Consider the following 25,938-nt stretch of genomic DNA (forward strand, 5'->3'; position numbering starts at 1 on the left):
ATGCATCCCCTCTGGCCCCACGGGCTTGTGCTGACCTTGCCTGTGAAGACTGAGGAAGAAAAGCCATTGAGCCCTGCAGCCTTTTCTGCATCCTCTGTCAATAGCTTGCCTCCCCCATTCAGTTAGGGAGCCATACGTCCCTGATCTTCCTCTTGTTGCCATATTTGTAGAAACCCTTCTTTGTTTCCCTTCATGACCCTTGCTAGCTGCAACTCCAGTTGTGGTTTGGCCTTCTTGGTCTTATCCCTGCATGCCTGAGCAATGCTCTGAGACTTCTCCCTAGCTGTTTGTCCAAGGTTCCACTTCTTGTCAGCTTCCTTTTTATGATTTAGCTCACAGAAGAGTTCCGCGCTAAGCCAAGCTGGTCTGCTGCCATACTTGCCAGTCTTTCTGTGATTCTGGATGGTTTGTTCCTGCATTCTTAGTAAGGTTTCTTTAAACTAGAACCAGCTGTCTTGGACTTCTTTCCACCCCAGCCTGGCCTCCCAGGGAACCCTGTCCATCAGTTCCCCCCGAGTCAAAGTCTGCTTTTTTGAAGTCCAGGGGTCTTACTCTGCTGGTTTCCTTCCTTCCTCTCCTCAGGATCCTGAACTCAATCATCTCATGGTTGCTGCTGCACAAGTGGCCATGCACTTCTACATTCCCCACCAATTTCATAGATTTCATAGACATTAGGGCTGGAAGGGACCTCAGAAGATCATCAAGTCCAGCCCCCTGCCCAAAGGGCAGGAAGTCAGCTGGGGTCATAGGATCCCAGCAAGATGAGCATCCAGTTTGCTCTTGAAGGTGTTCAATGTAGGCGCTTGAACCACCTCCGGTGGCAGGCTGTTCCAGACCTTGGGGGCTCGGACAGTAAAGAAATTCTTCCTTATGTCTAGCCTGAAACGGTCTTGTAGTAGTTTGTGACCATTTGACCTCATCATCCCTTGGGGCACTCTGGTGAACAAACGTTCCCCCAGATACTGGTGGTCACCCCTGATAAACTTGTAGGTGGCCATCAGATCACCACTGAGCCTGTGCTTTTCCAGGGTAAAGAGCTCCAGGGCTCTCAGCCTGTCATCGTAGGGTCTGCTTCCCTGACCTCTGATCATGCGCGTGGCTCTTCTCTGGACTCTCTCAAGCTTCTCCACGTCCTTTTTGAATTGTGGAGCCCAAAACTGGACGCAGTACTCCAGCTGCGGCCTCACTAAGGCCGAGTACAAGGGAAGAATGACGTCCCGGGATTTGCTTGAGAAGCATCTATGGTTGCAAGCCAGCGTTTTGGTCGCTTTACTAACCGCAGCATCGTACTGCAGGCTCATGTTCATCTTGTGGTCAATGATGACCCCCAAGTCTCTTTCTTCCATAGTGCTAGCCAACATAGCACTGTTGAGCCTATAAGGATGATGCGGGTTTTTCTTCCCAAGGTGGAGAACCTTGCATTTATCGGCATTGAACACCATCAGATTTTCGTCCGCCCACTTGCTGAGCCTGTCCAGGTCAGCCTGGATCACCTGCCTGTCTTCTGGTCTGGATGCTTTTCCCCAAAGTTTGATGTCATCAGCGAACTTGGCCAGTCCGCTTCTGACTCCAGTATCCATATCATTAATGAAGATGTTGAACAGTATGGGTCCAAGGACAGAGCCTTGGGGGACCCCACTGATCACAGCACACCACGAAGAGTGACTTCCTTCAATTACTAAATTGATTCTTCCCTGGTTGCGAGCCGTGAGTCAATACCAGCATGGGCCCTAGTTGGTCTCCCAATGCTTGCACCATGAAGTTGCTCCCAACACTCTCCAAAAACTTCCTGGATTGCTTGTACAATTGCAGATGGAAAGTACAGATTTTTATACCCGTTATCCTTCTTCTAAGCAGCCTCATGGGGTTGTTTCTCTCCAGTCCTCTTGTTGTTTACTTGGACAACACCAGTCTTGCTACTGCTACTGACGGTTCAGCAACCTTCTTCTTTTCAACTTGTACTATCTGGGCTTTAACTCAACTGAAATTATCTGTCCTTCCCATAGGCAGAGGGAAAAAAAAAATATTTGGGGGGGGGGGGCTGAGTACACGCGCTCCAACCCATTCTCTCCCCATCCAGCAGGTAAGTCTCTGGGGAAATGGGTGTGAGGAGTGGTGTGGGGTGGAGCAGATCAAGGCCTCCATGGTGAGGGAGGGCAGGGCCTGGGGTGAATGGGGCCCCGGCCATGCCAGGCTGGGCATGCCAGGCATGATCAGTGCCTAGGCAGCTTGTCCAGAGGTGCAGGGATCCCGTCACTGTGCGCACCCCAGTGGAGGCCCAGGGGGCACATGCCCCCACAATCTGTGCACAGGATGGAAACAACTGCAGCTGTGGGCTGTGTTTTGCACCCAGCTGCAGCTGCCACTGCCTCCTTAGTCATGCAATGCCATGTGTATCCCATTGCTGGGCAGGCAGGGGGCTTGGCGCTGAGCTCAAAGCACAGTGCACAGGAGCAGCCACCTTCTCCCCAGGAACAGATCAGGGGACATAGATTCATAGATGTTAGGGTCAGAAGGGACCTCAATAGATCATTGAGTCCGACCCCCTGCATAGGTAGGAAAGAATGCTGGTTTTAGATGACCCCAGCTAGATACTCATCTAACCTTCTCTTGAAGACCCCCAGGGTAGGGGACAGCACCACCTCCAAATGTGTCCCCCAGGACTCCAAATATGTCCCCCAGGACATGTGTCCCCCAGGATTTCCCAGGGGCATGCACAGGGCCAGGAGCCCCCTGGCACCCCTAGACAATCTGCCCAGGCTCTGATTGTCCCATGACTCAGCAAGGCCTGTGCCCATTCACCCCAGCCCTTTCTCCTGCCTCCATCCCACTCCATCTCTTACCATGGGGGCCTGGATCTGGTCCCCCTCCCAGCCCCTTCCCCTTCCCAGAATAGATTGATGCTTGCTGTGCTGGACACCCAGTGATCCACATATGGGCTTTGATCCTGGCTGTGCGTATGCTTCTCCCCATGTTCACTGCAGCCACGCAGAGCCTGCTGCCTGTGCTTGGGGGGGGGGGGGGGAGATGAGCCCCCTTAGCCCCAGCCTTCCTCCGCCTATATTTCCTCCACTGCTTCTCCCTCCCCTTTTGCCATTGCTTACTATCTAATCCTGTGAAGAGGCATTGTAAAGGTTACAGGCATGTTATTTGCACAGTCATGAATGCACAAAGTCTAGGAGACAACACATCTCATAAAAGTGAGCTCTTAACTCCCTGCCACACATGCCTATCTACCTACGCATCCCTAGAGAGGCTAACCGGGGGAGGCAAAGTCTGGCCAATGGGACATATATGGCCCACCAGGCCATTCTATCTGGCCCACAGGGCCCCTAAAATTTTTAGAAAATTAATATTTATCTACCCCTGGGTGCCTGCCAAAGATGCCAGGAGCCAGGGACAGTAGGGACAAGGTGAAGTCAGGGCAGGATCCTGCAACAGCAAGGATAGCCCGCCCTCTCCACCCCCCAGCTGGAAGCCCCTGTCTAGTCCAGTGGTCCAGCCACGCACCCCGGAGCCATGTGGTGCAGAACAGCTGGCAGGTGGGCAGGACAGTGAGGAAGGCAGGGGGCGAGGTGGGGGGAGTGAGAGCAAATGGGCAGACAGGAGTGCAGCAACAGTTGGATGGGAGTGCCAGGCTGCACCAGTGTCTGGGTCTAGCACTGATGGGGCCTAGAGCAGGGGCTGCGGGCTGGCAGGAGACTATGGTGCTGGGCCGGGCCTCACCAGGAGGAATAGAGGGGAGCTAGCCCAGATCCAGAGAGCCCCTGCTGGCCAGGACACCACCCTCCTACCACCCCACTCTTGGCCCCACTGGCGCTGGCCTCAGGACACCGGTGCAGGCCCCATGCTTGTGTCTGGCTGTCACTGGCTCCTGCACGCCCACTTGCTCCCAGTCCCTCCTACCCCAGGCCCATGGTACAGGCGGGGACCAGCATGTGCAGCTCCTATCCCATGCTCTTTGCACTTGCCCGCCTGGGTTGAGTAGTGGCAGTGCGGGGACAAACTGCTGCTCAGCAAGGGGGAAAAGCTGCCCCTTTCCCTCTCCATGCCCAGCGCTTCCTGGTGCAGCTGCTTGGAGCCCACCTGGGACTGTCAAGGGGTGGGGCTTTGACACCTTGCCAAAACTCAGTAAGAGGCCCACTGCCCAAACTAACTGCCGGCTCCGGGATAAAATGTAGATAATCAGAAATACAGTAGGTACAGAATACGGACCCAGTTCTAAAATCCCCAAGAAAGTTAAACTGTGTAACGAAACTAATCAGGAAGAGGAGTTGCCAACTGTTCTCATTCCTCCAACAAGGAAATGACAGGAGAGACCTATGGACCCCAGTGTTGCATGCTGAGGAATAACCGGGGTTCATACAGAACCTGTCACTCACAAGAATTATAAAGCACTGAATGAGCACGTGCACACAGGTCACTCACCTTTCTGACAACTGCTTCCTGCAAAGCCACACGGCAGTCTCTGAAGAAGAAAGCACAGCATAAATGGTACAGGTAAAACTGCCCCGAAGTTCCAGGAAAGCGGAATGGGATTAGCCAAAATGGCATTTAACACAGGCATGGAGCTCAGAACCCCTGGCTTTTGCAATCAGCGCCATGTGATCTTCCATGACCACTAGTGGCAAGAATAGATCTTGATTTGATGTCTCACCTAGAGGGTGACCTCTCCAGCAGAATAGCGCATCAGAAACCACATGCAATGTTTTGGCTGATATTTTCAAAACTTCCTTAGGTGGACTTGGGGTTGGCCAGCAGAGCGCAAGTCTCCTTCCATTCAAAGCTCAAGACTCTGGTTCTCTTAAATCACTTCATCCCTATATGACATCTCCCTGTTGGGCCCCATTTCTATTGTGCCACCAGATCCTTAGATAACTTTGAAACTCTCAGCCCTGATGCGGGAAGGAAAGAACTATGATCAGAGAAATTTGGGGCATAAAGTGCATGTCAAAACTACAGAGTGGGCTGAAGGGATGGACCTTGGCCAAGTCTGTTTAAATTTACTTGGCTTGGGGAGCTTTTGCCACTAACTGATAACTGTTTACTTCTCTTTTACCAAGCAGACATGCCATGCCATGAAATTGTGATGCCATTTCCCCTGAAGCTCCTTTCTATTTGTTGTTAAGAGTATAAAGCAAGGGGGAAACATGACTCTGTTTCAGGGTTGACTGGCTCCTGGTATGGTCTGGGGCAGGAATCAGATAGTTTGCCTAATGAAGATCATATGGCTGCTGCTTCTTTGCAGATTTCTCTAATACGGAGTTTTTTGATGCAGCATTACACCGCATCTTATAGTGATCAAATACAGCTGAAGCCAAAGGCACCCTGAGCTGAAAATTGGAGCATGAACTAATAGAGATGGGTCTACCGGCTTCTGAGATGCATTTCACTGGGTTGGCTGAGCAACTCAAAAGCTGAGCAGCTCTCTGGTTGCTTCCTCCTGATGGTCAGTTGTGGGTGAGGAGAAAGCACGCTCAGTTAATCACCTCGCTTCATGCATTTCTTCTGCTAAATCCTGACACCTCTGATTTTTCCAGCTTGCCTCATTGCTGATACATTTGACCAGCTCTGCTGTTTTCTGCTCAGCTACTGGGGCTCAACCAGCCACACCGCACAGGGAATGGCATCCCAAACTATGTGCAAGTGCCAAAAATGGCAGTAGCACAGCTAAAAGGCTGTCATTAATCTGAAACGGATCTTTCCTGTAGTGGCTACATGGGCAACCAAGATCCTCTGAATTAGGGGGCATTGGAAATCTTGGGCCTTTATCGTCAGCCATTTGGATTATGCTCCAGTTTTGGATTTGTGTACCATCGTACTTCTTTGGTGTACAACCTACAGCCTTTCTGGTAGAGTTCTCCATTTATTCTCCATCATTTTCCAATTCTCCTGGCTCTGTTTGCATGCACCTAGGACAAGGGTAATGAACCTTTACAACTTTGGGTGACAGTTGATGGTAACAAAACTGAGATACATGTTTTTATATAACAACATTTCAGCAGTTGTGCAAGCAGGACTTCAAGGGATTGTAACATAAAATTTTGCCCAGAAGAGTTTACGTTCCAAGGGCCCAGTTCCAAAAATCTTAAAACCAGCAATTTTAAAACCAAATAAAGAAGAAATCCTGTGGGCAAAAATATGTTCTCTGAACTATGCCTTACACTGAAAGCTGGCTGCAATATTGGTCATGGAGATGCTATTATTTCCCTGTAATAAGGATCTGAAGAAGAACCCCTGAATCCAGATGTGTTGCACACTGGGCAAGTCTAGGTTTGGACCCAAATCAAAAGGCCTGGGATTAGCTCTAGCATTAGCCAATCTCCAGCTTGAAATACCCTACCCCAGCGAGACTCAAATGCACCAATATTTGGTAGAAGAAATATTAGAAAATGCTGCCCTTGGAAACATACTCTTCTCTGCAATGTTCAATTTGTTACCTTGCATCAAGCTACTGAAATGTCACCTCGAGTTGCATCCAATCAGAAGCTGACATGTTGTGACATGACAAGGCACAGTTTAGCAGAACAACGCTCCTGTTCATGTTCAATCCAGGCTCCATTTACCACGGATGCTGATTACCTTTGAGATTTAGGGAAACAGCTGTGATGCATTACTTGACAAGCAAGATTAAAATCCTTCACGTTCTTTACTGTTTCAAGTGCCTGGTCTTGTTAACTGAAATTCCCTTTCACTCATTTTGCCTTTAAGTGTCGACTCTATTTTTGCACCAATTATTTTAAAAGCATCTCGTTCCTCATTGTTCACTTCAAACAAACCCTCGACCCACTGTCATGAGATCACGTCCCTTTCCAAGGTAACAAACTATCTTGAAAACTAGCATGCAATCACACCGCAGTGCTGTGACTCAATGGAAAGGCAAGACCTAAAGTAAAACTTAGAAAAAGTGCTTGACTTGGATGGAGGAAAAAAAAAAACCCACTCAGTTCTCAGTGGTACTTGCTTTGAAATGAGTGTTCAGTGCCACTTGCTAACATTCACCTGCTGGCTGCAACAGTAACACTGCATGACACTGTCATGCTCTGACAATGCTGTGTTGTTGCAAAACTTCTGCAATGGAACAAAAGCAAAATGAGGCACAAAGTGGAGAACATGACAGATATTTCAGTTGGGTTTGGAGAAACCGCTTGCTTATTTTTTGAAGCCTAGGGCATGGTATCTAACAGATCTCACGTCTCCAAATGGCACAGGAGTCTCATTGGGAAAGGTTGTTCTTGGATTTCCAAGTCTTGTTCAAGATGTTTTCTATGCCCTTGCTGGCCTTTGGTTAGGCTGAAAATGCTGCCACGGCCTGAAGGCAGCTCTGGTCCCAGATGATGACTGCCAACAAAGAAAGCACAGCAGTCCCAATCACGACTACAGGCCCCAACCAGGATGGCTCTATGACCATCGGGGATGGATCCAAAAGCAACAACTACCACGCAAGAGTGTTTTTCCAAGATCCTCCTCAGGGGGAAGGAATTTCAGGAAGAAATTAGTCTGATGGCAGAAATCTGGGACAGAAGTCTTGTGACATCACTACTTTTAGTTAAAATCCCACCACGACCTTAGTCCTGATGCAGTTCCAACTCAGAGCCTAATATTAGGCTCTCGGCTTCATTTGTAATCTAATCTGAATCAATTTTCCCATCTCTGTCAAGCCTTTTTTTTTTACATCTAAAGTTTTAACAAAGCCTTACAAGGAGTACAGTCAAGGATATTCTTTGCCCCAACACTTCTCTTAGGCTGCAACAGGCTATTCACAAAGAAAAAGTTATGATGTGCCATTATGGGATATAACTTGGGTTGGGGAACACATGAAAACATTACACAATGAAATGAACACATATACATTATATAATTAAAACTGCTTTTCTTAAAATAATTCTGAAGTTGGAGCATGCAAAGAGAAATAGTTACAGGTCTGAAATAAGCCCCACACAGCTGTCTCAAGGCTCAGCCACTTCTGGTCACTGCAAGAGCTTTCTCATTCATCTTGGAAATGGAAGCAGAACGCTAATCCAGGCAGCTTGGTAGCAACCCAGGGGATAACGCATGGCTGGACCTGGTCCTGGCCATGGGGAATGACCTGGTGAGGGGACTGCAGGTCCTTGACCACCTGGGCATAGCCATCATCACCTGCTGGATTTCACTGTCCAGCACAGAGTGTCAAGGGCTTAAATCAAGACTAAAGCCCTTGATTTCAGAAGGGCCAATATCAATGACCTTCGGAGACTAGTGGGGCAGGCGCTGAGGGCCCAGAAGGTGGAGGAGATGGGAATCCATGAGGGATGGTCGTACCTTAAGGGGGCGATCCTCCAGGCCCAAGGTATAACAGTCCCTGAGTGAAGCCAGGGGGGTAAGAGTGCTCAGAAACCCCCTAGGCTCAGCAAGAGCATCCAGCAATGCTTGAGGACTAAAATGGGGGCATACAACCAGTGGAAGGGAGGGTCTATCAGCAAGGAGGAGTACTCCACCTTGGCCCAGGAGCGTAGGAGGGCTATTAGGAAGGCAAGGCAAAGATGGCATTCAGGCTAGCGTCCAGGATTAAGGACAACAAAAGTCCTTTTTCAAGTACATTGTGAGGAAGAAGAGGGTACCAGGCAATGTAAGGCCCCTGCAAGACGCAAATGGTAATCTTGTGGCTATGCCAGATGAGAAATCTGATATTTTTCACAGTTTCTTTGCCTCTGTTTTCTTGAACAAGGACCGGGACATCCTTCCTACCAGAGGTAGGGACAGTCTCGGGGATAGCTCTGTCAGGCCTTCAGTCAGTGCAGATGTAGTTAGGAATCTTCTGGAAGGGCTAGACATTTTTAAATCTGCAGGTCCAGATGCCTTCCACCCAAGGGTGCTGAGGGAGCTGGCAGGGGCCATCACGGAGCCCTTGGTCTGGCTGGATGAGCATTCGTGGTCATCTGGCCAGGTGCCGGGGGATTGGAAATTAGCTAATGTGGTCCCAATTTTCAAGAAAAGGAGGAAGGAGGACCCAAGTAACTATAGGCCTGTAAGCCCCACCTCAGTGCTTAGGAAGATCCTGGAGAGAATCATCAAGTAGCACATCTGTGGGGGGCCGGCAGGGGAGATCATGCACAGGGGCAATCAGCATGGGTTCACCAAAGGCAGGTCCTGCCAGACCAACCTGATTGCCTTTTCTGACCAAGTAACTAAATCCTTGGATGATGGTGTTGCCGTGGACGTAGTCCTTTTAGACTTTAAGAAGGCCTTTGACACTGTCTCTTACCCCATCCTCATCAAGAAATTAAGCGACTGTGACATTGATGCCTGCACAGTTGGATGGGTAAAAAATTGGCTCATGGGATGCACCTGGAGAGTATTGGTGGACAGGTCGTACTCAACCTGGTGAGATGTGAGCAGTGGGGTCCCCCAGGACTCGGTCCTCGGGCCCACACTGTTTAACATCTTCATTGGTGACTTGGACGAGGGGGTTGAAAGCGAGTTGTCCAAGTTTCCTGATGACACTAAGATGTGGGGCGAGGTGGACACACTTGAAGGGAGAGAGAGGCTGCAACTAGATTTAGACAGACTACAAAAGTGGGCAGACAAGAATAGGATGGGGTCCAATGTAGACAAATCCTTCCTCGAGTCGAGCGCTTCCCCCCAGTCAGTTGTGTTTCCCACTCACTGCCACCCAGCAAATTCGAGGGAAGGACGGTCGTTGTCCCCGAGGCAACCGCAAAGCTGCCACTCCCCAACCGGGCCCTCCCACACAGCCCGCGCCAAGGCGAGGGAGGCATTGCCCCCCGGGGCCATAGACCTCCTGCATTAGGCAACGGCCCCATGAGAAGGATCAGATTTGGCCAACAGCACCTCCAAGCAGGCGTCGGGGCAGTTTGGGTCCCCTGCAACAACTGTGCCCCTCCAGCAGCGGCATCCAAGTTTAATGGCGGGGGGCTGGGCCAAACTCAAGGGACGCACATGCACCCCGTACGCATCACCAGTTTTTGTTAGAGGCTCTCTGTAGCTGTTCTGAAAGCCTTTGTATCTGGCATTCTGTAGAGAGGCTACTGGAGCCACCCCTCCAGGGGGCTCTTCCAGGTTCAGCCCGTGCAAGAAGGAAGAGAGCATTCAGGACGTGCCTTGGGAGTTCCCCTTCCCGGGAGTGTCGAGCAGACAGCCTCCTCACGTGGACGGGTCATGTCGCTCCGCTTTCCCATCACCCGAATGAAAGGCCCGCAGTCCAGTGGCGCACGGGGAGCCAGGGGCCTGTTTGTCAGGACTCAGGTGACAGCTACCCAACTACCCAGCTATCATTGACGGCAGCCATCTTGGTTGCAGAGCAAGGGAGCATCTCTCTCGTGCCCTTATTCCTGACTCGGATAACTTATCGAGCGCTTCACTTTGAACTGAGTAATGGGCTTGCTGTCAGCCCGCCAGCACCCCCCGGCACCTTGACGAGCTGTCCAGAGTCAGAGGATGGTCAGGCAGATGAGAACAGAAGGCGCCATGAGACAGGCCCGAGGTGGTGCCAACAGGGCCGCACGCGGGAAGGAAACGGTGAGCACGTGGACATGGGAAGGTGGACACGTGATCACAAAGCTTTCGTGTGCACAGAGGGCCTTGGAACAGAAATAAGGAAGAAGATCATCTCAGAGGAAGGCAGCCCTCATAGGGAAAGGATGGGGTTGAGACACGCGAGATCCAGAGCCAGAGCTCGATGCAATGCAACCGAGGCTCCGTTCAGCAGTCAAGACCCTAATAGACCCGTGACTCACAGAGGCCCGGCAAGGGATGGCTTCTCTCAGCGCCTCTGCTTACTGTCTTGAAGATCGGGATGATGAAGCTTCCTTCCCCCCGCCCCTTCCTCGGCCAGTCCCGCGCACTTCCAGAGGAAAGACCGCTGGCAGTTGCTCCACATCTGTACGGCACGGAATGCAACGGGACACCCATCTCCACCCATCTTGCCTCGAGCCCACATGCTCACTCAATGGAGCAGGCTCGGGGCCAGACAGGGCCCCCGGCTGCACCGTGCATGCCTCTGCCCAGGGTGGCGAGCACCCCGATCTGTCTGGCAAGCTGTTCGTCTGCCTTGTTCTCATCGCAAGAGAGCAAGGTTGTTGCAAATGAGGCATTGGGCACAACTGCCCTCCCGGCTCCACACACCCGTGCCCACACCCTTTGTAAATGCCTCCATCACCTCGCAGAACAACGGGACGCCTTTCGTCGGCTTCACCTGAATGGACAAGAGTAGATGCTATACTTTCTTCCAAATGTCCCGCTTTGGGCCACCACCCCTAAGGCATCCCTGAATAGTGCGAGAGGCCTTAGGCCACCTTTTCTTACTCTGGAGGTCCCCAAACACCATGAGCGGCTCACAGCCATTCGCTCCTCATCAGGATTGCGAGGCAAAGCATCCATCTATGGCATTCATCAGGGAAGGCTGTGGCACTGAGACCTTTCCAGGCCATGCTGTATGTTCCCTATACCTGGCCCATGCACGCACAGCTACGTTGATACAGAACCATCTTGGGGCTTGCAAGGAGCCTGCCTCGCTTTGCGTCGCACCATTCTTTTTAAGGCCGAGCCGGGTCGGCGTCTGAAGCCTCGGTCCTGGGCATCCAAATCCGAGCTCTGCCCTTGGCCCTTGACAGGAGGGAAACCTTCAGTCATGACCTCGTGCCAGTTATTGAGGGAGCCACATGTTCCACTGGAAAGGGCCGTGGCTTTGATCCCGGGTAACGGGCTGTCTTGTCCCACCGCTCCCGCCAACCACCATACGGCCTTGGGCACAGCGCTTCACCTCACCATGTCCCAATTGGGTCCCACTCAACGGAGCGGACGGCCTTGGCCCTGTTATGATATGCACAGAAATGGCCACTGGGTTCTCCTCAGAAGCGCACGTCCCTCTCTTTCTGCTGCTCTTCACCATCTATTGAGGACAACCGCATGGGGGGCTGGCCTGAGAGGGAGCTCTCATCGCCGGGGCCGTGGCAGGAAATTCTTGGCTTCGCGCGGTCGGCACCGACTCATCACTTACTCTCGTGTGACGGGCTGCAAGAGGCACATTGAACCCTGGAGATACCTTGGGAGGCACTGGGATGTGCAAGAAGGCAGTCTTTGCTTGTCCAGGCTCCCACCCACGTAACCCCATGTTCCTCCCAAAGCCTGCCACTGTTTAGCAATGGGATTCCCAATATGGGCTTCAGATTCTCATTCTGTGTCCCCTCGGAACAGCAGCCTTCACCGCACCAGATGGAGGCCAGGGTCCCGAGTGTGGAGATACTCCCTGCTCATCCAAGCAAGCACAGGATGCTCCAAAAGCAGCCAAACACTTTCTGCCTGTGATGCATGTGCTGTGGCTGGGGCTGAGCCTTTCTGCCAAGTCACTTCTTTGAACACCACAGAGAGCCAGGGCTCAGGCAAAGCCAGACCGGGAAGCCTGACTCTCAGCACTGTAAAGCTGAGAGGGGACAAAGTACAGCAGAGAAGACCAGATGCATGCAGTCCTTGTGTCAGCGAGTCACAGTGCCCACGGGTAGGAAAAGGTCAGGGCGGTACACAGCGACGCTTATCCTCAACCCGGGACAGAAACTGAGCATTTCCAGGGGCTGGTTGCCCAGTTCCTTTGCACATCTACAAAGACCAAAACCCCGAAGCTTCTAACAAGAAACCCGAAAGGAAAGCAGGCTTCATGTGATTTGCAGTGGTGTCTTTCTTCTCCAGCACTCGCACCCACTGTGCAGGTCCCGGGTTGTTTCCTAGGTGGAGGAGAGAGATGGGTTTCAGGAGCACGCAGAAGGCTGGCAGAGGTGAACAGCTGGCACTCACCAGCATTGACTCGTCACAGATCCATTCTGGGTGCCAGCCATTCCGGCTCCAACCTTACCACTTCAAGCTCAGTCACTCAGCCGGTGCTGGCTCACAGCCGCATAGCACTGGCTTTTCTCTTTCAGGGCATCACTTTCCCGCTTGAGGAGTCCCACCAACAACCAGTGGCATGCCAAGGCTACCGCTCAATGTAAAGCCCTGGTCATGACAGGAGGACAGAGGTAGATGCCTGCACACGGCTTAGGTTATGCTGCTTTTACAAAACCCTTGCAAGCATTTACCCATGATACCACTCGGGAACCCCTACCTTGGACTTCTGAAGCTGAGCAAGCATTTGTGGCCCTTAAACAAGCCCTCACTGTTGCTCCTGCTCTCGGACTCCTTATTTACAGGAAACCTTTTACTTTGTTCTGTCATGAACTGGAAGGAGTCGCTTTAGGAGTACTTATTCAGATGCATGGTGAAAAGCATCACCCTATTGCATATTGTAGTTCTGTCCTTGATGTTGTGGCTGCAGGATTTTCCCCTTGCCTTCATTCAGTAACAACTGCTGCTTTATTAGTGGAAAAGGCTGATACTCTAGTTCTAGGACACCCTTTAACCGTTGCAGTTCCCCATGCTGTAATGGCTCTTCTTCTGAAGGGCAAGACTCAGCATATTTCCAATTCCCGTCTTACTAAAGATGAGAAACTTTTACTGTCAGCTGCAAATGTAACCTTAAATCACTGTTCAATTCTGAATCCAGCATCACTACTGCCAATTGCCTCTGATGGTGAACCTTATGATTGCCTATCTGTCACAACTCAATTGTTAATACCTCAAACTGACCTCAAGGACATTCCTATCCTGAACTCTAACCTTGTTCTGTTTGTAGATAGTTCCTGTCTTAGAAATGATACAAGCAAATTAGTTGCAGGATATGCAGTATGCACTCAGTATGCTGTTTTAGAAGCCTATTCCTTGCCTCAAGCTGGTTCTGCTCAAGTTGCTGAACTCATTGCTTTAACACGTGACTGCATCCTTGCAAAAAAACAAATCACAACCATTTATACTGACTCTAAGAATGCTTTTGGTGTTGTTCATGATTTTAGACAAATTTGAAAACAAAGAGGATTCCTCACTTCATCAGGAGCCCAAATCAGTCATGGTTGTTATATCAAAGATCTTTTGGAAGTTGTTCAATTGCCCTCTGCTATTGCCATTGTTAAATGTAAAGCTAATGAAAAACCCTTTAATGATGTCACACAAAGAAATGATCTGGCAGACCATCCTGCCAGAAATGTGGCCCTTTCTGGCCTGCAGACTCCTAACTCTGTTTTTGTTTGTTTTTCAGCCAACCAGTCTCCTCTGGCTAGCCTCTCAAACCTAACCTTTCTTCAAAATCAGGCCACAAAAAGGGAAAAAGATGGTTGGCTGCGTGCAGGGTGTTCACTTATGCGACCAGGTGACCTATCACCTGGACAAGGGAGAAGAGATTGATGTCATATATCTTGACTTCAAAAAAGCCTTTGATCTGGTGTCCCATGATCACCTCTTGGAGAAACTGGCCAATTGTCACCTTGGGGCTTCCACGATCCACTGGCTGGAAAATTGGCTTCATGGCCGGTCCCAGAAGGTAGTAATTCATGGAAGTCACACATCATGGTGTCCTGTGACCAGTGGGGTCCCCACAAGGCTCTGTCCTTGGACCCATACTGTTCAACATCTTCATTAATGATGTGGACATTGGAGTCAGAAGTACACTGGCCAAGTTTGCTGATGATATCAAACTCTGGGAAAAAGCATTCACACCTGAGGACAGGAGGGCGATCCAGGCTGACCTGGACAGGCTCAGCATGTGGGAGGACAAGAATCTGATGGTGTTCAATGCCGATAAATGCAAGGTTCTCGACCTTGGGAAGAAAAACCCGCAGCATCCTTATAGGCTTGGCAGTGCTATGTTGGCTAGCACTATGGAAGAAAGAGACTTGGGGGTCATCATTGACCACAAGATGAACATGAGCCTGCAATGCAATGCTGCGGCTAGTAAAGCGACCAAAACGCTGGCTTGCATCCATAGATGCTTCTCAAGCAAATCCCGGGATGTCATTCTCCCCTTGTACTCGGCCTTAGTGAGGCCGCAGTTGGAGTACTGCATCCAGTTTTGGGCTCCACAATTCAAAAAAGATGTGGAGAAACTTGAGAGAGTCCAGAGAAGAGCCACGCGCATGATCAGAGGTCATGGAAGCAGACCCTCCGATGACAGGCTGAGCGCCCTGGGGCTCTTTAGCCTGGAAAAGTGCAGGCTCAGGTGTGATGTGATGGCCACCTATAAGTTTATCAGTGGTGACCACCAGTATCTGGGGGAACGTTTGTTCATCAGAGCACCCCAAGGGATGACAACTAGGTCGAATGGTCATAAACTACTACCAGACCGTTTCAGGTGGGACATAAGGAAGAATTTCTTTACTGTCTGAGCCCCCAAGGTCTGGAACAGCCTGCCACCGGAGGTGGTTCAAGTACCTTCATTGAACACCTTCAAGACAAAACTGGATGCTTATCTTGCTGGGATCCTATGACCCCAGCTGACTTCCTGCCCTTTGGGAAGGGGGCTGGACTCGATGATCTTCCGAGGTCCCTTCCAGCCCTAATGTCTATGAAATCTATGAAATCACTGCACCCTGACTCTCTATGGCACTCCCTGGACGGCCGACTGGTAGCGCCTAGAGAGCTTTTGCCATACCTTGCTCGTCTGACTCATTCAGAAGCCCATACCAGCAAGGGAGGCATAATTGCTGCATTACAAAAAGATTCGTTTGCCTCAAATTTTCTTTCCATGGCACAACACGCATCCATGCCAGAAGACAGGCGGGTGATCCAGGCTGACCTGGACAGGCTCAGCAAGTGGGCGGATGAAAATCTGATGGTGTTCAATGCCGATAAATGCAAGGTTCTCCACCTTGGGAAGAAAAACCCGCAGCATCCTTATAGGCTCGGCAGTGCTATGTTGGTTAGCACTATGGAAGAAAGAGACTTGGGGGTCATCATTGACCACAAGATGAACATGAGCCTGCAATGCGATGCTGCGGCTAGTAAAGCGACCAAAACGCTGGCTTGCATCCATAGATGCTTCTCAAGCAAATCCCGGGACGTCATTCTCCCCCTGTACTCGGCCTTAGTGAGGCCGCAGCTGGAGTACTGCATCCAGTTTTGGGCTCCACAATTCAAAAAGGATGTGGAGAAGCTTGAGAGAGTCCAGAGAAGAGCTACGCGCATGGTCAGGGGTCAGGGAAGCAGACGCTACGATGACAGGCTGAGAGCCCTGGGGCTCTTTAGCCTGGAAAAGCGCAGGCTCAGGGGTGATCTGATGGCCACCTACAAGTTTATCAGGGGTGATCACCAGTATCTGGGGGAACGTTTGTTCACCAGAGCGCCCCAAGGGATGACGAGGAGGAATGGTCACAAACTACTACAAGATCGTTTCAGGCTGGACATAAGGAAGAATTTCTTTACTGTCCGAGCCCCCAAGGTCTGGAACAGCCTGCCGCCGGAGGTTGTTCAAGCGCCTTCATTGAACACCTTCAAGATGAAACTGGATGCTTATCTTGCTGGGATCCTATGACCCCAGCTGACGTCCTGCCCTTTGGGCGGGGGGCTGGACTCGATGATCTTCCGAGGTCCCTTCCAGCCCTAATGTCTATGAAATCTACGAAATCTATGAAACAGTACTGCAGCTCCTGTCCCATCTGTTTAACTCAGAACATTGGGCAACGGGTAAAAATGACACCCACAGCCCATCCCCCTCCCATGGGGACCATTTGTAAACTTGCAAATTTATTTCGTGCAGCTACCAAAGTGCTGCTCTTATGAGTACATTCTTGTTATTATTGATATGTTCTCTGGATGAGTAGAAGCCTACCCATGTGTACATGCTGATTCCATCACTGTAGCAAAAAAATTGCTCAAAGAATTCATCCCTAGGTTTGGGCTGCCACTTGCAATAGATAGTGACAGAGGAACCCATTTCACAGGACAGATAGTAAAAAACATCTGCCAAGCACTCAACATACAGGAACACCCACATTGCATTTATCATCCACAGTCAAGTGGTCCTGTAGAACGTAAAAACTTTGATTTGAAAATGAGTCTTTCAAAGATTTGCACTGAAACAGGTCTCAAATTTCATAGATTTCATAGATTTCATAGACATTAGGGCTGGAAGGGACCTCGGAAGATCATCGAGTCCAGCCCCCTGCCTAAAGGGAAGGACGTCAGCTGGGGTCATAGGATCCCAGCAAGATAAGCATCCAGTTTCATTTTGAAGGTGTTCAATGAAGGCGCTTGAACAACCTCCGGTGGCAGGCTGTTCCAGACCTTGGGGGCTCGGACAGTAAAGAAATTCTTCCTTATGTCCAGCCTGAAATGATCTTGTAGTAGTTTGTGACCATTCGTCCTCGTCATCCCTTGGGGCGCTCTGGTGAACAAACATTCCCCTAGATACTGGTGGTCACCCCTGATAAACTTGTAGGTGGCCATCAGATCACCCCTGAGCCTGCGCTTTTCCAGGCTAAAGAGCCCCAGGGCTCTCAGCCTGTCATCGGAGGGTCTGCTTCCCTGACCTCTGATCATGCGCGTGGCTCTTCTCTGGACTCTCTCAAGCTTCTCCACATCCTTTTTGAATTGTGGAGCCCAAAACTGGATGCAGTACTCCAGCTGCGGCCTCACTAAGGCCGAGTACAGGGGGAGAATGACTTCCCGGGATTTGCTTGAGAAGCATCTATGGATGCAAGCCAGCCTTTTGGTCGCTTTACTAGCCGCAGCATTGCATTGCAGGCTCATGTTCCTCTTGTGGTCAATGACGACCCCCAAGTCTCTTTCTTCCATAGTGCTAACCAACATAGCACTGCCGAGCCTATAAGGATGCTGCGGGTTTTTTTTCCCAAGGTGGAGAACCTTGCATTTATCGGCGTTGAACGCCATCAGATTCCCATCCGCCCACTTGCTGAGCCTGTCCAGGTCAGCCTGGATCATCCGCCTGTCTTCTGGTGTGGATGCTTTGCCCCAAAGTTTGGTGTCATCAGCAAACCTGGCCAGTCCGCTTCTGACTCCAGTGTCCACATCATTAAAGAAGATGTTGAACAGTATTGGTCCAAGGACAGAGCCTTGGGGGACCCCACTGGTCACCATGATGAGTGACTTCCATCAATTACTACCCTCTGGGTCCGACCCTGGAGCCAATTTTCCAGCCAGTGGATCGTGGGGGACCCAAGGCGACAATTGGCCAGTTTCTCCAAGAGACAATCATGGGACACCAGATCGAAGGCTTTTTTGAAGTCAAGATATATGACATCAATCTCTTCTCCCTTGTCCAGGTGATAGGTCACCTGGTCATAGAAGGAAATGAGATTGGTCAAGCAAGTCCTACCCGCAACAAACCCGTGCTGGCTATCCCTTAAGATGTTGGCGTCGGCCAGTCCATTAAGGATGGCCTCCTTAATAAACTTTTCTAAGATCTTCCCCGGGATAGAAGTCAGGCTGATGGGCCTATAGTTAGCCGGATCCACTTTCCTCCCTTTTTTGAAGATAGGCACCACGTTGGCCTTCTTCCAGTCTTCGGGCACTACACCAGAGCGCCAAGAGTTTTCAAAGATCCGCGCTAGAGGCTGGGCTGTGATGCTCACCAGCTCCTTGAGTACCCTGGGGTGAAGATTGTCAGGGCCGGCTGACTTGAAGGTATCCAGCTTCTCAAGATGTTCCTTCACAAAGTCAGCATTAATGGAGGGCAGGGGATCACCCTCACCCGGACTTCCCGGCCCTGTAGCGGGCACGGGTGTCCCATGGGGCTGATGAAAGACCGACGCAAAGTACCTATTTAATAGGTTGGCTTTTTCCTGGGCGTCAGTTGTCAGTTGCCCCATCTGGTTCAGCAGGGGTCCAACGTTGCCCCTGCTTTTCCTCCGGCTCCCCACATATCTGAAAAAGGACTTTTTATTGTCCTTGTTGCTCAAAGCTAGCTGGAGTTCAGTTGCAGCCTTGGCTTTCCTGGTCTGCTCCCTACAGGACCGGACCAGTGCAGAATAATCCTCCTTGGAGGCGACTCCCATCCTTTGTAGGCCTTTCTTTTTAGCCTCAGGAGGTCTGCTAGGTCCCTGGAGAGCCAGGGGGGCTGCTGTGCCCTCTTGCTGCCTTTCCTCCGAGGTGGAATAGACTTAGTTTGTGCTTTGAGGATCGCTCCCTTGAGGAGCAACCACTCTTCTTGAACTCTCCTCTCCCTGGGGTCACAGTCCCTTAGGGCCTCACTGACAAGCCTCCTGAGCTTGTCAAAGTCGGCTTTCCTGAAGTCAAGGACTTGCGTGTTGCTGACTGACTTGCCAGCTTTTCGGCGGATGGTGAAGGTGATCAGCTCGTGGTCGCTGTCACCGAGCTTCCCATCGATCAGTAGGTCGCCTACTAGGTCCTCCCCAGTAGCCAGCACCAGGTCGAGCAGCGCTTTGCCTCTCGTTGGCCCATAGACTTCTTGAGTCAGGTAGAGGTCATCCACGCACGAGAGGAAGCTCTGGCACTGTCCATTGCCCTTATGCACATTAAAAACACCATCAACAGAAAACACGGTTTAGCCCCCTATGAAATACTCATGGCACAACCCATAAGAACGCCGGCTACACCACCTGTAGCCCCACACCAAGCAGACCTACAATTAACTGATAAAACTGTGCTAAATTATTGCAAAGCATTAATGAAGTATGCTAGGTCTGTTCATTCACCGGTCCAAGAAGCTTTACCTCAACCAACGGATGTTCCTTGTCACAACATTGAGCCAGGAGATTGGGTCTACGTAAAGGTTCATCAAAAGAAAAAGGCACTTTAACCCAGATGGAAAGGACCCTTTCAAGTGCTTCTGACCACTAACACTGCTGTTCATTGCCAAGGTTACCAGATGTGGACTCACGCCTCGCACTGCAAGAAAGTATCACCCCCATTGGATCCCAAGGCTGATGAGTTCCAACCAAAGTTTAAACCTTTTCCTGAGGCCAAGGACAAGGACCCTCAGGACCTCACTCAAGCAAGTGAGGAGTATCAAAGCGCAAGTGATAGTGATCTCATTGATGAACCTAACACCCTGATCCAACTAACTCCATCACTTGGAAAGCCAAGGTATCATCTGCGTCCTCGGAAGACGTAAATGTTTCCATTTGGAAGTTCATCACTTCGACCAGATCAGTGCTATTAACATCAAGGCAAAGAAATAGACAACGAAAACCTGAAGAATTGCCTGCAGAGGCAAGCCAAACAATACTTGCCAATATGTTAAAAAAAAAAAAAAAAACTTGTCATAGCTGTTATCTTGTTTAGCTTAATTGCTTTAAGTGCTTCAAATGTATACTTAAAATTCTTGCAAAAAGTTACTGAAGCCTTAAACACATCTGATTGTTGGGTCTGTGGACTTGTTCCCAGAACCAATGATGAAGGATTTCCAATGATACCGCAGCCTTTAACCCTTATAAATTTAACTGTGTGGTGGGCAGACCCAAACAATGCCACCTGGACTGATGCAGGGTACCTTAAGGTGATACCTCTACAGGCAGAAATGTGTTGGGTACGCAACTACTCCCAGCAAAAAAAATTATTCAGTGGGAAATAGTAGTTGCAAACATTATGATATGGGAAAAGGGGTGTGGATGAACAATCATACCAAAGAGAGAACATGGTGCCAAAGTTTTAATGGATGGTATAACCCATATAACCAGACTAGCGGAACTGGCGCAATATCCTGCAAACCAATGAAGTGGTTAAATATTACCATACGGGAGTGTTCTAATTTAGGAGGGCATTGCTATAAAAATGGCACCAAAAAGTCAGCATCTCCTAACTTTTTGGGGAGGCCTTCTCCTATTGGAAGTCGGTTTACCCGAGACTGATATGACGGCTCCTTTAGTAATAACCAGGCTCTGTGAGGAACCTATTAGGTATGTGAGAATAAAGCCTACCATCAACTACCACCAAATTGGTTTGGATCCTGCTATCTTGCCTGGCTAACTCCGACCGTCAGGATAACAAAGGTCTTGCCTCAAGGGCGTCACCGAAATAAAAGAGAGCCCCGATTTAGCAGACCAAAAACAAAATGTGGTAGCTACCCTTAAAGATTATAAAAATCCTTTAACTTTGGGAACATTAATAGAGTGTTCTGTAGCAGGAATAATTCCACTAGTTCCCAGCCGAGCTATCTCCTTTTTAGGAAGATATACCCTGCGACTACAAGCAGTAGTTGAAATATTGGCCTTAGAAACTGAAACTGCTATAACCAGTCTGGGAAACGCTATAAAAATCATAGCTCAAAACCATGATGAGTTACAACAAATGGTTATGCAAAACCGACTGGCTCTTGATTATGTTTTAGCTTCCGAAGGGGGTGCCTGTGCAGTAATAGGGCAAGAATGTTGCACGTATGTAAATAGTACTTTCCTGTTAGTAGAAGAGCAAGTAAATGATGTGTTAGCACATGCGGCAAAAGGAGCTGAGGTTGCCTTCATTCCAAAAGATACTTCAGCCGACTGGTTCAGTTGGCTAGACCCTTGGGGACTATTCAAAGGCTTGCTCAGAAAAATAATGTCTGTTTTGTACCTGATTTTAGTTTTAGGCTTAAGTATATATGTATCTATACAACTAATTTTGTGTTGTGTCTGTATGAACATCCAAAGAACTAAGCAAAGCATTTCTAGTATCTCAAAGGAAACTAAAATAATGATGTTGCAAAGGTCTGAGCATATCGAAGTAGAAATGAACGGATGCAGAATGAAATCGAAGGACTTATGAAATTGGAAGTTTAAGGCTAAGATGAGACTAATAGTGTCAAAGGGAGGACTGTGGTATAAAAAAAGCAAAGCCTTAAACTTTAATGAAAACAAGGTTGTGAAGGTAAAACAAAAGGCGTTGTGTAAAAGTATGGGCTAGAAAAAGGAAGAATGTCTGGCCTTGTAGTAATCAGCGGTTACTGAGACAGCCAGAAAAGAGTGTTTTGTAATAAAGAAATTAAAATAATGTTTTTGTAACTGTTACCGCAGCTAGGTTTCTAAAAATTTCACTATATGTTCATGTGAATTGTAGGTGGCTGTTAAAAAGGTATATAAGCCTTTTGCTTTAACGTTTAGGGAGGGAGCCCCCTCCAAGTGCATGGTGAATCCATGTCACTTTGGGTCCCTCCTACAGCTGTAGATCTAGCCAAATAAAGCTTCTGCTGACCTGACCCAAAAGTTTGCTGTGTGTGTTTTCACAACAAGGTGCTTTGTGAAGTTTTCATGGAAAATGCCCATGGGTTGTGGATCAATCTTACTTAGAGCTTTAAAAGTATGGGATATGCCGATTGTCTGTTTGAAAAACTGGGGGAGTCCAGTCTCTGTCACAGTTGGTCCATTACTAAAGTCCATTACTCCTAGGGGTGCCCGGGGATGAGCCATGTGATATTTTAGTGGTTATCAATCTGTCCCGCGTGACATGTCCACTAAGATTTAATTGGGGGTGAGGGAGGAAGGAAAAAGCAAACCATCTTGGCAGAAAGAACAAAATGGCTGATTTAAAAAGAAAAGTTGACTCGCTTGGGAAAAAAAGCATTGGGCTCGGCTCTCCTGAGTGATGCCTCAGCAGACAAACCTCTCCAGGGCACCTGAGCTTAGCAAAGATCTTTTGTGCTTTTTAAAACACAGGAGTGACTGCTGTCCCACAGTTAAGATCCCGGTCTATAAATGAGTGGACATTCATAGGGCAAAAGGCTGTCCCCTCCATAAAGACCTGACACACTAAAGACAAAGCAGCTGCAAAGGGGGAACTTTGTCAGCCCCGGCTTGCAGGGTGCGTCTACATGGGCCATTCACGTGCCTGAGTGCACCTGGGACCGCAGCCCATTGAGTCGGGCTGGAGCAGCCCCAGCTGGCAGGGAACCAGGGGGTTGAGCCTGCCAGCCCAAGGCTGCTCCCGCCCAGCTTTGTGTGCTGCAGAGGGGTTGGCTGGGGCACGAGGGGGAGCCAGCGTGGGGCTAGCCAGCACACTTAATAACATCGCTGCAAACTATTACCTGTGTTTACAAATACTATCTTCTGGCGGCATTGATTAATTTACTGCGGCCTACTAGGGCCATACATGTAGATGCCGACACTTTACTGCAGAACTAATTAGCTCGGCAGCAAATGTCTCTCATAGATGTGCCCACAGAGATTTGGGGCTAAGCAAGCAGCCAGCACAGCCAAAACATTTTAGCTTGGGCTTTCTTTTTTTGGTTTTTTTTTGGGGGGGGGGAGGGGAAGGGCAGGGGGCTTAAGGAAAAGTTTTTGTGTTCCAAGCCAATCAGTCAAATCAATTGCAAAGCCACAAGTTGTTCAAGAACCACATGTGGCCCTACTACCGGCAAACATCCTCCACCCCTGCCTGGGGCTTCAGATGCTTCCAAATCCTACATGCAGGCCAAAGCCTGGAGGCTCGGGGTTCGGATGCCCCTCAGTTTTGCCTGCCCTCAGCCGCACAGCCACAGGGACAAGCTAGGGAGGACTCTCCCATTTCCATAAAGCAGGTGTATAGCCAAGGTCTTCCCACTGGAAGAGAAAGTGAGAGACTGTGCCTGACCTCGGTCAAATTACTACTCCGTGCCAAGAAAGCGGCCCTCCTCAGCTACTAGGAAAACCGCCTTAGTAGTCGTGGTGTTTCCCCTTTAGCTCAGATGTGGACCTTCAGCACCTTATCCAAGTCACAGCGGGCATATATGGCGTAGCCAAGAGCCGACCTCGTTGCTCCTAAATCACAATCCAGCACTGTAAGCATAGAGCCCGTGCTTCTCAGAGCTGGGCTACATTCAGGACGTGGTGTAATGTTTGCTGTGTGACCTCGGCCGCGTTACGCCTTCACACTTCTGACTGCACATCTCCTATCCTGCCACTTTCAGTGAGATAGGCTTCGTCTTTGTCATTTCTACCTTTTCCCCACTGCATCCACTTGCCCAGCTAATTTTACCTGCCACCCACAGCACTTGCTTTTCGCTTGTCACTCCTGCCGCCGGTGTCGTTGAACTGTTGCCATATCATCTGTCCAGACAAATGCACTTGGAGGAGACGGTAGGAAGAATGGCAGGGAAAATGGAGCATGGCTGCACTGAACGAGAAAAAAAAAAAAAAAAAAGGTGTCCTTTATAAACGAGCAAGGTTCTTTGTGCGAATCTTATATCTTTCATCAGACCATAGCTAATCATCTTGATCAACTGTCCCTTTCTCTCTCAGCCACAACTGCTTGCCACAAAGGGAGAGGATGCTGGGGCGCTCATGACCCCCACTTAGAAAGTGCCCACAGGCAATTGGCACCAGGAAGCCCACAAGCAGACCATGGCATCAGGGATAAACTGACCTGCTTATTTGGCTTCATACAGAAGAACACCACTGAAGGCTTAAAAGGGAAATGCCAACCCAGATACATAAATATAAAGTAGCCAGAAGTCAGACCGGGCCAAAAGGCTTGGTAGAAACTCAGGGCCAGATTTGCAGAAAAGCTGGTCTCAGCTGGGTTGGGAATGAAAAGTGCCAAGCCACCCTCGAGCGGTGCCCTTTCCCTTCCCAATGTAGCTGTCTGGCTATTCTGGCTACTAAGCCAGATAAGCAACATTCCAACAACCCAAAGGTGACTTTCACTACCATTGGTAGTGGGGGTCCTTCAAGAAACCACTCCAATGGGTCTGGATGACAGGTGCAGTGACGCCTGAGGCAACCCCCTTTCTCTCGGCCAGACACATTCTTCTTCAAAAGCTAGTAAGCTGTTTGCATGCAAACTTACCCAAAGTCTTGGTATGACCAGAGGAATCCCTGGCTCAGAAACAATTCTTCCTCACTCAGGTTCTGCCAGCCTTTAAAAGCTGCTTTGCGTGGCCTGACTGGGTTTTGAATCCGTTATGGGCGCGTGGGCTCCAGCCTCAGCTGGGACCTCAAGTAAAATACGATGCTGAAAGTATATTATGAAATGACAAAGCGGTGCATGGACAGTAGTGACTTCGACATGTTTAAGACTAAGGAAAATGAGGGAGTCTTTAGGAAAGACTGGCAAAGAGCATACACCATCCGCCTCTGGGACTTTAACCGTACATCTGCTTTCCCATGCACCCAGCTATGAGACATGCATGTTGGAATGAGACTGGGAAGTGTGCACGGGCCGGGCTCCCCCAGAAATGGTTGTTCAGACTTGCAGACTGCCGCTGCAGCCCTCCATAAGCGGTGCATAATGGTGGGATGCCCACGTGTGAAAGAGCAAATGCAATCCGGTTCTCCTGTAGGATGTTACGAGGCTCTGTTGTAATAACGGATGCAAGGGAAGGGAAGACCAGCATGGGAAGCCTGTTCCAGCCTCCTGCGGAGGGTTCGGGATTGAGAGTACGGTCGGGGGTAGAAAGATAAGAAAGATTTATTGACTTCACAAAAAACACAACTACGCATTGTAACGAGACAAACAATGACAGATGAGAATAATTTGCATTGGCAACTTATCAGCAGTCCCCTCCAATGCCTGACGTATGACAAGTTTCTCTTTCTACAAAGGTTAGAAAAGTTGGGTGTCCCTGATCGGCGCTGTCCGAGAGGCGCTGGGAAGGACCCTGACCTTTGGTCCTTGGGCTCCTCGAGGTGATCTCCAGATTGTTGCAGCCAATTTATAACTTCTAAACCGTGCTGATAACTTACAGCCACTCAGATTCTTTTTGCTTCAACTATCCTTAGACTGACCAATAGCAGTACAAGCCTTGCATTTCTTTGATAAGGTTAATTTTAACTATGACACAGGGCCTTAGTACTTCCAGGTTTTGCTAAATTGACTAGGCCTTACTTGATACAAGACCTTACTATATATTAAAATTTAATTAGACTCTTAGCAACAACATATAGCTTAATATCTAAACAAATGACAGAAAAAAAAAAAAAAAACACTGAGTCTAATCTTCACAGAGCCTTCAGCAGGCACCTTTATCGTACAGACATAATTTTCAGCTGTCACAGAAGACTGTATTTGGAGTACAGGACAAAGCCCCTTTCCTTGAATTTGATCAACGGAGGAGATTAGTCAGGGATGAGAGACAGTGGAAATGTCAAAAGAATTTTTTACTCCTCAAAACCAGGACACCTATATAACACTTTAACTGTGGGGACAATG

The sequence above is a fragment of the Alligator mississippiensis genome, chromosome 15, assembly GCF_030867095.1.
Source record: "Alligator mississippiensis isolate rAllMis1 chromosome 15, rAllMis1, whole genome shotgun sequence".
Taxonomy (NCBI): Eukaryota; Metazoa; Chordata; order Crocodylia; family Alligatoridae; genus Alligator; species Alligator mississippiensis.